The following is a 13,576-nucleotide window of genomic DNA, read 5'->3' as shown; positions in this document are numbered from 1 at the left end:
TCTTTGCTCTTTTCACCTTATCATTTACCCTAGATCATCTTTCGTCTGCTTGGAAAACAGTCAACATCACGACATTACACAGAAAGTTGCAAAAACGGATCCCCTTAACTACAGACCAATTAGCTTCCTTCAAATCATCAGCAAGGTCATGAATCCATCATCACAGTTGACATAAAATCAATCCTTTTCTCCAACAGCACCAATTTAGATTCAGACCTGGTCACATCTACCTTGGATATGCCACTTCTACTCTCCCAACAATGGATGAAGGCCCTCAATATCGGACATGGGATTAGGGCCGTCTCTCTGGACATATCTCGAGGTTTTGATACAGTCTGGCATCCACGCCTTGCTCTCCAAACTGTTTGCCTATGAAATCCAAGACCAACTCCACTCTTGGATTACTGAATTCCTCTACTCTCTTAGCCAACGTGTTGCTCTCAACGGAACCCTTTCTTCTCCTCTCCTTGTCAAGGTGGGAGAACCCAGTATTCTCGGCCCCATCTTATTCCTAATCTTCATCAATGATCTCACTGACTCTCTGCAAATTCCTCTTCATCTCTTTGCTAATGACTCCACTCTCTGCTATGACATCCCTCATCCCTCTGACAGACAGGCTGCACCCTCTTCCCTCTCTTCAGACCATCACAAAATCACAAACTGGTCAAACACTTGGAATATGTCTTTCAATCCTCAGAAATATCACACACTCTCTCTCTCTCTCTCTGGAAGGACAGTACCGCAAACCCACCCATTTACTTTCTCAACAACTGTCTCAAAGAGGTACAGTCCCTCAAACTCTTGGGTCTCGCTCTCAGCCACGATCTCTCTTGGTAAGCCGCTTTGCAAAGTTGGCCTCCAAAGCCAGACACCGCCTGGGCAACCTCCGTTGTGCAATGTCCGTCCTTGGTGCACCTGAGTATCGACCTACAAGGCTATCATCCGCAGCTTTATAGAGTACTGCTTCCCCCTTTGGGCTGGGCCCCTGCCTCCCATCTTTCTCAGCTTGATGCTGTGGAAAATCAAGATTTTCAAGATAATTGGAATCTCTCATGAGAACCTAAGTCGATGGGCCTATCACTTTGCAATTGCCGACAGGTCACTGGTTTCTCTGTCTTCTTCCACCTCATTTCTTGTCTTGCACCATCTGCCCTCTCCATGCTTTGTCCCTCTCTTAGGTATCTGCAGAATGCACGCGGTGCATCAGCACCCCTCTCCTATTGCATCGGCCTAAATCCATAACCACTGCACACCTCCACTCATTTATTCCTCGTTTTACCCACCTGTGAAACCACCTTCGACACTCTCTTCAATCCTATTCTTTCCTTCAGGTCTTCAAGACAGCTGTTCACCGCCATCTCAGGTCATCACCCATCCAAAGTCTTTATCTTTTCTACACCCGTTAAACCACCCCTGCCCCTCCCAGAATTTAGCTTAAATGTATCTATCTTATCCACCCTTGGCGATCTCCTATAGCCATCACCGTTACCTGCATCCCTTGTTTATCCGTCTCCGTCTAACGTCTTCATCCACCCTGCTGTTGGCGTTTCCCCTTTATCCTGCTGTTCCCCTTGTTACCTCTGCCCCCGAAGGAGGATGGAGGTTATGGTTTTTTTTTCAATTCTTAAGTGATTCTTCACTATTGAGTGATGGGGTCAAAAACGATATGTAGCATGATATTTCAAAAAGTTGTGGATGGGTTATGACAAAACTTGGTGGATTAGTTGGTTATGTGACAAGAACAAGCTGATTCGATTTTGGTTCAGGTCTGAATCAGGTCCGGCCTATCAGTGGGATACAAAACATAAACTGTTGAGCCTGGTGGAGGTTGCCATTTTCCAAGTGCCATTCTAGTTAGGTTTTGTCATGATCTGTTGTGTCCTAGCTCTTCCACGAGCCTAGATCATCTATTAAAAATTGAAGTTGGTGGTAGTAAGATTAACATTAGATAAATCTATGGTCAGTTTAAATCTATTGTTATGACACCAGGGGTCAGAAGTTACCATGAGGGGGTTTATCGGACCTGCTCCCTGACGCCACTAGGCAAGGATAACTCTGCGTCCCGACAAGTTTTTAAGCAACCGCGGATGTCGTTTGGGATAACTCAGTTTAGCAGGGTCTCTTCACCTACCTTTATGTCATGTTACCTGTTGGTGACCCAATGACCTCAGCAAAGGACCAACCCTCAGCGTTCACCCGTCTTCCAGCTACCATCACTACTATAGCAGAGCACACCATGAGTGAACGCTGACTAAACACTATCGAAAAGGAACTGTGCGGCTGAACTGGCTATCCATAATGTACACCCTTGCATCGGATCAATGGAAGAAGGTACGGGAAGGCAACAGAAGGAAAATGCACAACTATTATTTATTTATAAAGCAAAGGTGAAAAACACTTTATTTACAGGTCTTTATTCAGCAAAGCAAAATAAAAGGAAAAAGGGTTAGGGTTAGGTCTTTACATGGTATTTACAGCAAAACAAGCAAAGTAAAAATACACAAAATAGCAGACCTAACCTCAGCTGGTATCCTTATAAACCTCAACACAAACAACGAGACAAGGTACCTGCATCCATTCCTTGAGAAGAAGTGGTATTCCTTGAGAAGAAAAAGCAAAGAATGAATAATAGAATGAAAGAGGCAGTTTGGAGTATTTGAACAACTCCAAGCTCACCTCACACAATCAGGCAGGGTTGTATCGGGCCAAATAATATAGGCAGGTTATAATGGGCTAAAGAAAGGTTGTAATGAGGAGGGCGATGGAATGTTAATGTGGTGATAATGTGATGGTGCCGTGTTGCATGTCAGAACCTCCGCGGCATCACTGTGCCCTTGCATCACTCTGGATCCAGCATTGCTTGCCCTGGACCCAACGCGACCCAGCGTGGTTCATTCTGGCAGGCGATCCTTGGAGTAGGCAGCACTAGTAATGGCTTCCACACAACGTCACAGTTCATTCTGAAGCAACCCTGACATACACACAATGGCCAGATTGTTCTGAAGCATCTCTGACGTGCACACAACTGCCCTGAATAAAGATTCATTCTCCACTATATGCTTGCCACTCAGAGCAGAGCTTCCGAGTGAGCATTGTGTGTGCAGCCTTTCCCATTGGTGCACGTTTGAAGGGGGCAGTTGCCGCGATGCACTGGGTGGAAAGTCCCATTGCCACTGAGGAGGATTTCAACAACGCCCCTAAGCAACACCCCTTGTGCCCGCAACAGCGTGGGAAGTCCCCAGCCATCCCCACATGCGCAAATGATCCTCTATACAGTACATGCAGTGCCCTCCAGAAGTATTGGAACAGTGAAGTCAAATTTATTATCGTTCACATATGAATTCACATATCACACATATCACATATCACATATGAAAAGAGGTGTGAATGTCTGGTCTTGCTTTTTGCCTTGGGAGTCCTTGGGGGAGTCTGTAGGCATGAAGGAACATGAAAACCAGAGAACTGTCTATGAAAGAAAAGCAAGCAATTTGGAAGCTGAAAGAACATAACATTTCAAACGGAAAGAACATAGCACAAATATTTGGGCATAGCAAATACAACAATTTGGAATATCTTGAAAAAAAATAGAAACCATTAGTGTACTTAGCAATAGACACTGGTCAGGTTAACGAAGCAAAACAACTGCTGTTGAAGACAGAAAAATCATGAGAGCTATGAAGAAAAAAACGTAAAATAACGGTCAGTGAAATTACCAACAAATTCCAGAGTGAAGGGGTGAAAGTATCACGGTCTACCATTCATATAAGACTTTGACTACAGAATTACAAAGGCTACACCGCAAGATGCAAACCTCTCACCAGCAAAAAAAATAGAAAAGCCATATTAGAAATTGCCAAGATGAACAGAGGTGAGCCAGTGAGTTCTGGAACAAAGTTTTATGGACAGATGGACCAAGATTAACCTCTACCAAAGTGATGGAAAGGTGAAAGTGTGGAGAAAGGAAGGAACTGCATTTGATCCAAAACATACTCCCTCATATATGAAGCATGGTGGAGGTAGTGTCATGGCTTGGGCTTGCATGGTTGCCTCTGGAACTAGCTCACTCATCTTTATTGATGATGTAACTAATGATGGCATCAGCAGAATTAATTCAGAAGTGTACAGAAAGATTTTGTCTGCCTATGTACAAGAAATTTTTTCATCATTGGCAATATCAATGTGACCAAGCAATTAATCAAGGGTAAAAAGTGAAAGGTTTTAGACTGCCTAAGTCAATCTCCTGATTTAAATCAAATGGAGCATTTCATTTGCTGAGGAGAAGACTAAGGTCAGAAACCCCCAAAAACAAACAACAACTGAAAATGGCTACAGTAAAAGTTTGGAAAAGCATCTCAAAGGAAGATACCAAGAGGTTGGTGATGTCAAAGGGTCACAGGCTCACTGCAGTTGTTGCATGCAAGGGATACGTAACCAAATACTAACTATTGTACTACTTTAACTTACTTTAAGTTACTCTGTTCCAATACTTCTGCTTACCGAAAATGAGGGGACTGAACATAAAAAGTGCTATTGTTCTGCAATGATAAAACATGTATACATAGAAATACTAAGAAATAAAAGCTGATCTTCTGTACTCTTGCCTCATTCATCTTTTGATCTCAAATCGAAATTTATTGAGTGTATAGCAATAATAACAATTTCGACTTCACTGTTCCAATACTTCGTGCAGGAAGCAAGTGGTAAAGCATGTGGTGAGGTGGAAAGAACTGGGAAGTGGCCGTGTGCTGTGTGCAGGAAGGGTGTCAGAGTGAACTCCATTCAATGTACAATGTGCGCTGAGTGGGTTCATCAAAAATGTAGTGGTCTGAGAGGGTCATTAACCAGTGTGGCAACTACATTCAAGTGTAAGGTGTGCACAGAGGGAGCTGCAAATGGAGGAAACGTTGAGTTGGATCTTGGAGATGGCGTGAAGCTGGAAGGTGTGAAAACATTTTGCTACCTAGAAGACATGCTGAATGGAGAAGGTGGATCAGACTCGGCAACGGTTGCTAGAGTGAGATGTGCATGGAAGAAGTTTCGGGAACTGAGTGGCGTGCCGATGAGGAGGGGTGTCGTTGAAGCTGAAGGGAAAGGTGTATGCTGCATGTGTGAGAAGTGTTATGATTTATGGGAGCGAGACATGGGTAATGAATGTAGAGCATCAACGAAGGCTGGAAAGGGAGGAAATGCGAATGGTTCGGTGGATGTGTGGAGTATCGTTAAGAGAGAGGAAGACAAAGGATGAATTGTGAAAGATGATGGGAATAGAGCCTGTGATGGATGCAGTGAAGAGAAACAGGTTGAGATGGTTTGTTCATGTGTTGAGGAAGGATGAAAGTGACTGGTTGAGAAGAGTGATGGAAATTAAACCATGAGTAGACGGTAGAAGGGAGTAGAGGATGGGGAAGACCGAGAAAGACTTGGTTAAAGGTGGTGGAAGAAGAAAAGCGGACAAGGGGATTAACAAGAGGAGATGCAGAAAATAGGGCAAAATGGAGAAGATTGTCATGGGGCCCGCAAGGCTAACCCCCACTCTAGCAGGAAAATGGCCTTAAAATGCCTGTTGTTGTTGTTGTTGTTGTTCCAATACTTATGGAGGGCACTGCATATCGAGCAACGTGGCACCCTGGACAGTACATAATGTGCTTGAAAAGGTGCTCAGGTTCGCTGTGCAGCAACTGGCATGTCTGAAATACCGAGCCCTCATACTCCCCACATTTGGCGTGTTTGAAAAGGAATTCTTGATGACGAACATAGTGGTGCAAGAAGGTATGACGGCCAACCCAGACGATAATTGCTAATAAGATTCATCGTTACTCACGGGCGATATGGTTGTCAGTACGAGTTTGGATGGATGCTAATTATCAATAATGAATGGGTGAAGGGTTGAACAAACAGATGGACCGGAGGTGGGAATGAACTGGTCACGGGGTTGAAAGGAGGGATTGAAAGTGAGAGAATAGACTGATTGAATAGATGGATTGAAACCATGAACTGAATGTCATAATTCAAAAAAATAGTCATAAAAATGTCATGTAAATCGATTGGTGCTGAGCCAATTAGAAAATTTGACTATAACCGATTACTGATTTTTAAAAAAGAAAAAGAAAAGTCGGCCGATACCGATGCCGATTATAAAGTGCTAAATAATGACATCATAATGCATTGTCTAGACATGAAGTGGACACTATGCCAGATTGACGTTATTGAGTGGTTGTGAATCGATACATTAAAAAAAATCCTTTCTCCAATAGATTGATGCATTGAACGGCACAACATCCTGTCATTTGTAAACAAATTATAAGCTACCAAATGCTCATTCGATAAGCTGAAGCTGAAATGAAGAGGTTTATGCTTGTTTGTTTGTGTGAAAAGCAAGTTTATGCAAAATACAGTGCATGGAGTCCCTGGGTTACAAAAGGATTCCTTTCCGAACAATCTTCAAATCAATCGGCCAAAGTTTGATCAAGCGGGTTAATCAGAAAATAATTCCAAATAATGCTGGACTTCGGGATCATGCAGCAAAACATTCAAGCCAGTGCACCGGGAACCGGAAATGCAGTATGCACTTATAACGTACCTATAAGTTAACGTGTTATACAATGGGGCTGTTGAAGACTGCATGTGAAATGTGCCCCTTTTGCTCGGGGGCCCAGAATATGGTAGACCCGCCTTTGAAATGTGAAAAGATAAATTTAACTGACGCTTTGTTGCACTCGGGTGGGTATGCCTGGAATGTATGACGTCAAGACAAACTTGGCTAGTTAGTAGGGTTTTAACTTTTAACCTCAGCAGCATATGAGCGATTGCATTTTCCTTTGTTCCTGTGGCTGTTTCTAAAACAATTGGTCAATTAATACGAATCGGGTGTGCTTTAGAAACGTTATGTTGTTTCTCTTTGTGAGTTTAAAAGCAAAATAAATTTGATCACGCCTGTTTTATGATCCGTTTGACATACTAACATGTTTTCCAAATTACTAAACCAAATTTTTCTACACATTGCGATTGCCAGCTGTTTATAAAGAATAATGTTTATGCCCATCTCCTTGAAACGTCCATAATTACAATTCAACGTTGTTTTTTATTTGTTGAAATTTACCTGAAACAAAGGTGAAAGCTACTCGGGGTTTTTGGGGTGTATATAGTACAGGACTGTAATCAGTCAGCAGCACTAAACACTGACGCAAATCGGCCAATGCCGATTACCGAAAAATTGCCGATATCGGCCTGTGCTGATTACCAATACCGATAAAGGCCCAGCACTTGTACTAATCATATCTATCAATGGGTATATATAAAAAACATTGTGTATATTATAGTACTAATCATATATACCAATACATCTAATAAGCATTTTGTGTATGTTATATAGAGTACTAAACATATATACCAATACATATAATAAACATTGTATATGTGCTTTTACCTGGTGCATATCCCAATGGTCTTTGGTCTGTCTTCTGTCCTTCAATACATTGAATCAATTACTGTGGATGCAATCTTGGTGCATCTGCCTGGCTAAATATTCCTTATGAGGGGAGAGCCTTTATTTCCCTCCCAAACGCATAACGACGTACTAACCCAAAATAAGGGGAAGGGGATGAAGGTAATGTTCTGCTATGAAATAACTATTCTATTAACTAGCAACGGCAACCGCCCTATGGGCGGGGCTTCAATTGGGAGGCCCAAATGAAAAGGTAAAATATCAGAAATTGAAGGCTTTTTTTTATTTTAAACGATTCATATAAACATCCGTTAAATCATATCACACGCAAATCATCAAAATCTAAACAGTATCTTACTATAATTCACCAAATGTCCCACAGTGATCGATACACTATGATCGTGATGATCGTGATCGTGAATCGTTGTCGATAATCGTGTTCACAATCGCTATGTCGTGTGTACTCCCAACACATGTTTCCTTCAGTTGAAATGGGTTAGAATTCTCTCAAGCAGGGATTCAACCCGTGTCCTTATAAAAGGTCTTTGTCTGAGGTCACCGAGTTTGATCGGTGCAGCCGTTTGTGCAGCACCCGGGAAAACAACATCGTCACAATGAGAACAATGAACGTTATGCGAACGCGAATGTTATGCGGGAGTCAAAACCTGAGAATGCTGGAGACTAAAGTTGAAATTGGGAAAACTAAATAGCCTACTTTACTCCTGCAGATCCCAGGATTATCCACCCAAAATATCTTTGCGATCGGTTCAGCAGTTTTTACGGCACCTTCAAACAGACAGACAGACAGACAGACGGACATTTGGTGAATTATAGTAAGATGGTGGTTGCCATTACTTCATATAGTACTCATCATATATATCAATACATATCATAAACATTGAGTATATTTTATATAGCACTAATCATAAATACCAATACATATAATAAACATTGTGTATATTTTATATAGTACTAACCATCTATATCAATACATATCATAAACATTGTGTGTATTTTATAAAGTACAACTCATATATACCAATACATATAATAAACATTGTGCATATTTTATAGAGTGCTGTTATGAATTTGGAGTAAAGGGGAATATCTAGATCTAGGTAGATCTGTGTAGGTATCATGCTTCGTCTGTCGTGGGTAGCTGGAACCACCTCGATGTAAATAAGTCAGGGACCTGTAGCCCGTATGTCGGATTAAGTGTATCTTCGTCCCCGCCACGAGGGGGCGGGGCATGTTAAGTAGTTGTAGGGAATATGCTAACTCCATTGTATGTCGTTCCCTCTGTGAACATCCCAGTGTCCCTCATGGCAATACATTCCATAGACATTAGATAGGCCCTTATTGCACACACTAATTAAATCCCCCCCCCCCCCCCACCCCCTTACCATGACTGACCGGAAAACCAACAGGCAGTGGCCACGCAGTATGCCACCATGGCGACAAACATCGTACCAGGCAGGCTGGGAGCCACGCCCAGGAGAACGTGTGATTGGTTGGGGGAGGGACAAAAGGCTTCCCCGTGATTGGGGGTAAGGAAGGTGAAGGAGTGACACACTGATTGGCCACCGACCGATGACATCTCGGCCATTCAGTGCGGAAGGCGCGAACACCATCGGCCAGTTGGTGTGGAGGGCGCAAAGGAGGATGGAACAAGCGATGCGCTGATTGGAGGAGAAGCGCCGGTGACGTCAAGGCTCGGGCGGTAAAACTATGGGCAAGCAGACATTTTGCCCTTCTCGTTCCTGGTTCCTTCCTGCACAGCTCTTCCCTTTGGCTTTTGCCTTCCCTTGACTGTCCCTTTGTGCTGGACCTGTTTTTGCCTTTGGACTTTTGACCTGTTCTTGCCTATGAACTTTGGTGGAGAGACCAGCGCCGACGATTCTCTTCCCATGCGTTTGCATGCCAACGACGAGTGAGGCTTGCGGTTGGAGCCCTGACGAGCGATCGCGCGGGCGCGCTGAGGGGTGTTCGCACCAATACCCGAGCGGTTCGCGCCAACTGGAGCCGCGTCTGGACGTGAGCTTGGGACCTGGATGACAGAGACAGATAAGACGCACCACACAAACCCCAAACATGACGATTCTTTTATATTAATTCTTTCCCTTGTCTTGTATGTGAAGTGAGGTGTGCGGGATCCCGATTTAGGATTTAGTTTCTTCCGTCGCGTTTTCTTGTTCTCGGGTTCCATTCAATAAATCATTCCTTTTGTACATTTTACATCTGTTTTTGGTTGAGTTATTAATTGATTTCAGGTTGAAGACGCCTGTGGCCGTGAAGGTAAGTCGGCAGAGTTCATCCCGGCTGGTGTATTGGTCCGCTATCAATTGGGATAAACACCTCCAAGTAAGCTCGATTCCATCCACGATCCCCTGGGCTTAACCAAGGGGCAATCGCGCGACAGTACTTATCATATCTACCAATACATATAATAAACATTGTGAATATTATATAGAGTATTAATCATATATACCAACACATATAATAAACATTGTGAATATATCATTGTACTAATCATACATACCAATACATACAATAAACATTGTGCATATCATCGTATTAATCATATACCAATACATATAATAAACAGTGTATATTATAGGATGAATCATACATACCAATACATATAATAAACATTGTGTGTATGATTGCACTGATCATATATACTGTTACAGACACGACTTTGATGTTAAGGTGGGCCGAGCGGAATGGCCGTCGTGTCCGCACAAATTACCCGATTGTACTCGAACGTTGACGAAGCCGCGCCACGCTGGCTCAATAAGGAAAAAGAAGACACACGGCTGAATTATAATGACAGACACCAGGGATACGGTTCTCAAGACCTCCGGAGGAGATTATATTCGTGCGGAAGGTCAGATTACAGGGACGAGAGGTACAACATAGAAAGACAAGCACTTAGACACAATCTTATATTATTCCCCAACAGACGACAGGCAAACGGGACAAGGCTGACTCACACGGGGGTTGATGAAAAGGACAGCGGGTATCGATGGCTCAAGGTGCACTCTTGGCTCAAGGACAGGGTCGACCCGGTCCGGTCCAGAGATGCGGAAGGTTGCACAGCGCTCGAGGTGGTAACGTTCTTTCACAGGCGGGTTCTCTTCCTCTCAGCGGTCGTAGGCAACGTTCTTTTTTCCAGCTGGGGGCGCATCTGACGTCACATCCGGCGCGTGGCCGCGTATATCCGGCGGGGAGTGACACGCCCTCGGCTCGTTAGCTCCGCCTCGTGGAATCGGCACGTTGCTTCTCATTGGGTGCGTGCGGGGGGGTTTACCAGGCTCCGCCCTTGACGAGGAGCTGACAAGGAGCCCCTTCGTGGTAACCCCGTGGAGCGCATGGTCTGGAGCGCATCGTCTGGAGCGCATTGTCGATGGCGGCGAACCGAGCCGGCGGGAGGACGCACACTCCCCCCCGCGCAGCGCCGTGCCCCTCTGTTGTTGTAGACGGGGAAGAAGATGGGAGGAGGTATGGGAAAGGTCCTAAACTCACTACTGGTGCCATATAATCACATTCTGGTGCAACGAAGAGTCATAATTAATGGAAACGAGGCCTTAACTGACATAGATTAAGAATAACTAGCAAGATGTCCGAAAGTTGTCTACGTGTGGTGCGGTGGACCTGGGCACGACATTTAATGGGGGAATAAGGGGAAGGTCGGCTCTACTGATTGTTGTTTACATGCAATGGGACTAGGGAATGGGGGATTAGGGAAAGTTGGGGAGTATTGGAGAAAATAGGGGAATATTTACAAGCGGATATGGAGGCCAAATTCCATATTCGCAACATTGCACCCTTCTCTACCCTCGGGGCGTCCCGACCCGATAAATTTTTACCTACTTTAGTGTGGCACGCAATGTAGTTCCCTCTACTATTAACTCTACCCTGAGTGCGACAGTTTTACAGATATTCACAAATGAGTAAATATGTCCCCCTGCGACGTTGCACCCTTCTCTTCACAGAAACACACCCACAGGATAACCGAATCCGGAAAGAATTCTCAAACTACACATACAGCCGGTAGGGAGCATTATTTACAAGATTACGCTGATATCTACACTACGATCCAGGACCTGTTTTTGGAGGAACACATGCAGATGTTATGCATAGAGAGAGCGCGCTTGCCAGCATCGATACACCAACCCACGAGTGCTCTGTGGCCGACGGCCTTTAATAACGTGCAGAGCACCCTTCCCGAGCATCAAAAGCACCACCCCACCACCAATCGGTGCAGTCACCATTGTTCATTGGAATAAAAATAAATTCGACAACCCCTAACCCTGCAGGTGTCTCTTGCTCTTCTTGTGGTGCACTTGGTGTTAACTAAAAGTGGTTCACCTGTATGGCATAGGTGCCACGTTGACCCATAGGTCCATTCCCGGGTGGTGCTTGGCCGCAAACGAACTGCGGTCCATTGTGGGTGGCCACAAACATTGCGGTCCATATGGTGTATCGATCCCGGCAGCAAACAGCGAAAGTGCAGGCCCACAACTGCGCAGCCAGCACCTCTCTCTCCTCTCTCTCTACCCCAAAGCCAGATCCTCGGAGGTGGGAGACAAAAGAAGCAGACAAGTGAGTAAGGTGGCAAGGGCGCAAAAGTGCACGCAATGTAAGGTGATGCACACTGGGGGCACATGGGAACCAGGTGAGACAGGTACGTTCCTATCGTACGCCCCCCCCCCCCACCAGGTAACCTACATGGCCCCTCCCTTACCCCTTACTGTATCCACAAAACACAACACTACCCATAAACATCTACTTTACAAATCAACAAACATCCCTACTGTCTTCCCCGTTCCTCCCATATACCAAATTCGTCTTCTCTCCCTCCTAACCAATCAAAGTTGCCATTTTCAACTCTCATCAAAATTTGCCATTTTCAACTCAACATCAAAATTTGCCATTACCAATTCAACATCAGTCCCTCCTAGGGAGGGAGAGATGGAATCACCCCAATGTCTCATCCACGTCGTGATGCGTCTCACAAATCCACACAGCAATCTCATTTCCTGCAACAAACAAAGAAAACACAGGTGTGGAGTCATCATCATCACAGGTAAGTGGCTGCGTATGGTGCGACAGGTTCTTCAATCCTAACTATTTCCTAAATGACTTTTACAACTTTACACTACCCGGGGTCTTTCTCCGGCCAAACCATTGGCCCTCTTACACTATGGGTTCTAAAAACCAATTCCCATTGGCCAAACTGTGGTGCTTTTCAATTTGGGGTCTCACTCCCCCGATTCATCTCCCGGTGCCCTCGCACAATTTCTGGGCTGTGGCGTGTACCTCTCCCAGTGGGTCTACCCACCTGCACACCTCCACCACTGCGGTTGCCTCCGAGCTTACCTGCTCCTTACCCTAACCTAACTACCTGGGGAAGGCCCTCTGGCACTCTCCCCACTCGGTGCCCTCTCTGGCACTGGGCTACCCGGGTCCATCCTCCGGATCCTCGGGCCCCATCCACAACTCTACCGGCTCCCAGAGCCCACCTGCGGCCTCACCTGGCCGACATCCTCACAGTGGTGGAGTGCCCAACCAACTACACACACTAACAGGCTACACGCCCAGCCATTTCCACAACACTAATGCACCCATCCACAACACCATTCTGCAACCGCACCACAGATGCCAATATCCAACCACAATTTACCTGTACCCTCTACCTAACACTTACACTACCCGCCCCGGGTACTCGTGAAAGGGGGTCCACTCTTCCCCCATCCACACCTTCGCACCATGCACACCACTCCGTACCACTTACTCCAACTCTCTCCACACACCTGTACTTGCACACCTGTGCTCTCACACCTGGTGCCACCTGCACCCTTCTCTCCCCAAGCGCATTCGCGCTGATCCACAACACTCACTACTCATACACTGCTCCACACACCTGTCCAGTTGCACACCTGTGCAATCACACCTGTTCAATTCTCACAAACACGGCATCATCTCAGCTAACTACTCCCTTCTGAAACTTGCGCTTCCCAGTCGTCCCTTTAAACTATTGCGCTCCCACGTCATTATCATCCATACTAATCTACCTGCGTCCCCACTACAGGTATCAGTCACTAACTAATCTTAACGTTACCTACTGTC

General features: G+C 45.1%; 1 long non-coding RNA gene across 2 annotated transcripts in view; it reads right to left on the bottom strand.

Moving 5' to 3' along the window:
* Window positions 1–2,351: 2,351 nt before the first annotated feature.
* The window catches only part of LOC144894040 (uncharacterized), a 34,630-nt gene continuing 23,405 nt past the window's right edge, over window positions 2,352–13,576 (bottom strand). For both annotated transcript variants that reach the window (XR_013624730.1, XR_013624729.1), the window contains exons 2-3: window positions 8,848–9,491; window positions 2,352–3,429 (exon numbers count right to left, since the gene is read on the bottom strand). This is a non-coding gene — a long non-coding RNA (uncharacterized LOC144894040). The remainder of the gene's footprint in view (window positions 3,430–8,847; window positions 9,492–13,576) is intronic.

The sequence above is a fragment of the Myxine glutinosa genome, chromosome 10 (genome assembly GCF_964187855.1).
Source record: "Myxine glutinosa chromosome 10, kmMyxGlut1.1, whole genome shotgun sequence".
NCBI lineage: Eukaryota > Metazoa > Chordata > Myxini > Myxiniformes > Myxinidae > Myxine > Myxine glutinosa.
Note: the sequence above shows the minus strand (reverse complement) of the source record. Positions and strands in the feature narration are given on the sequence as shown.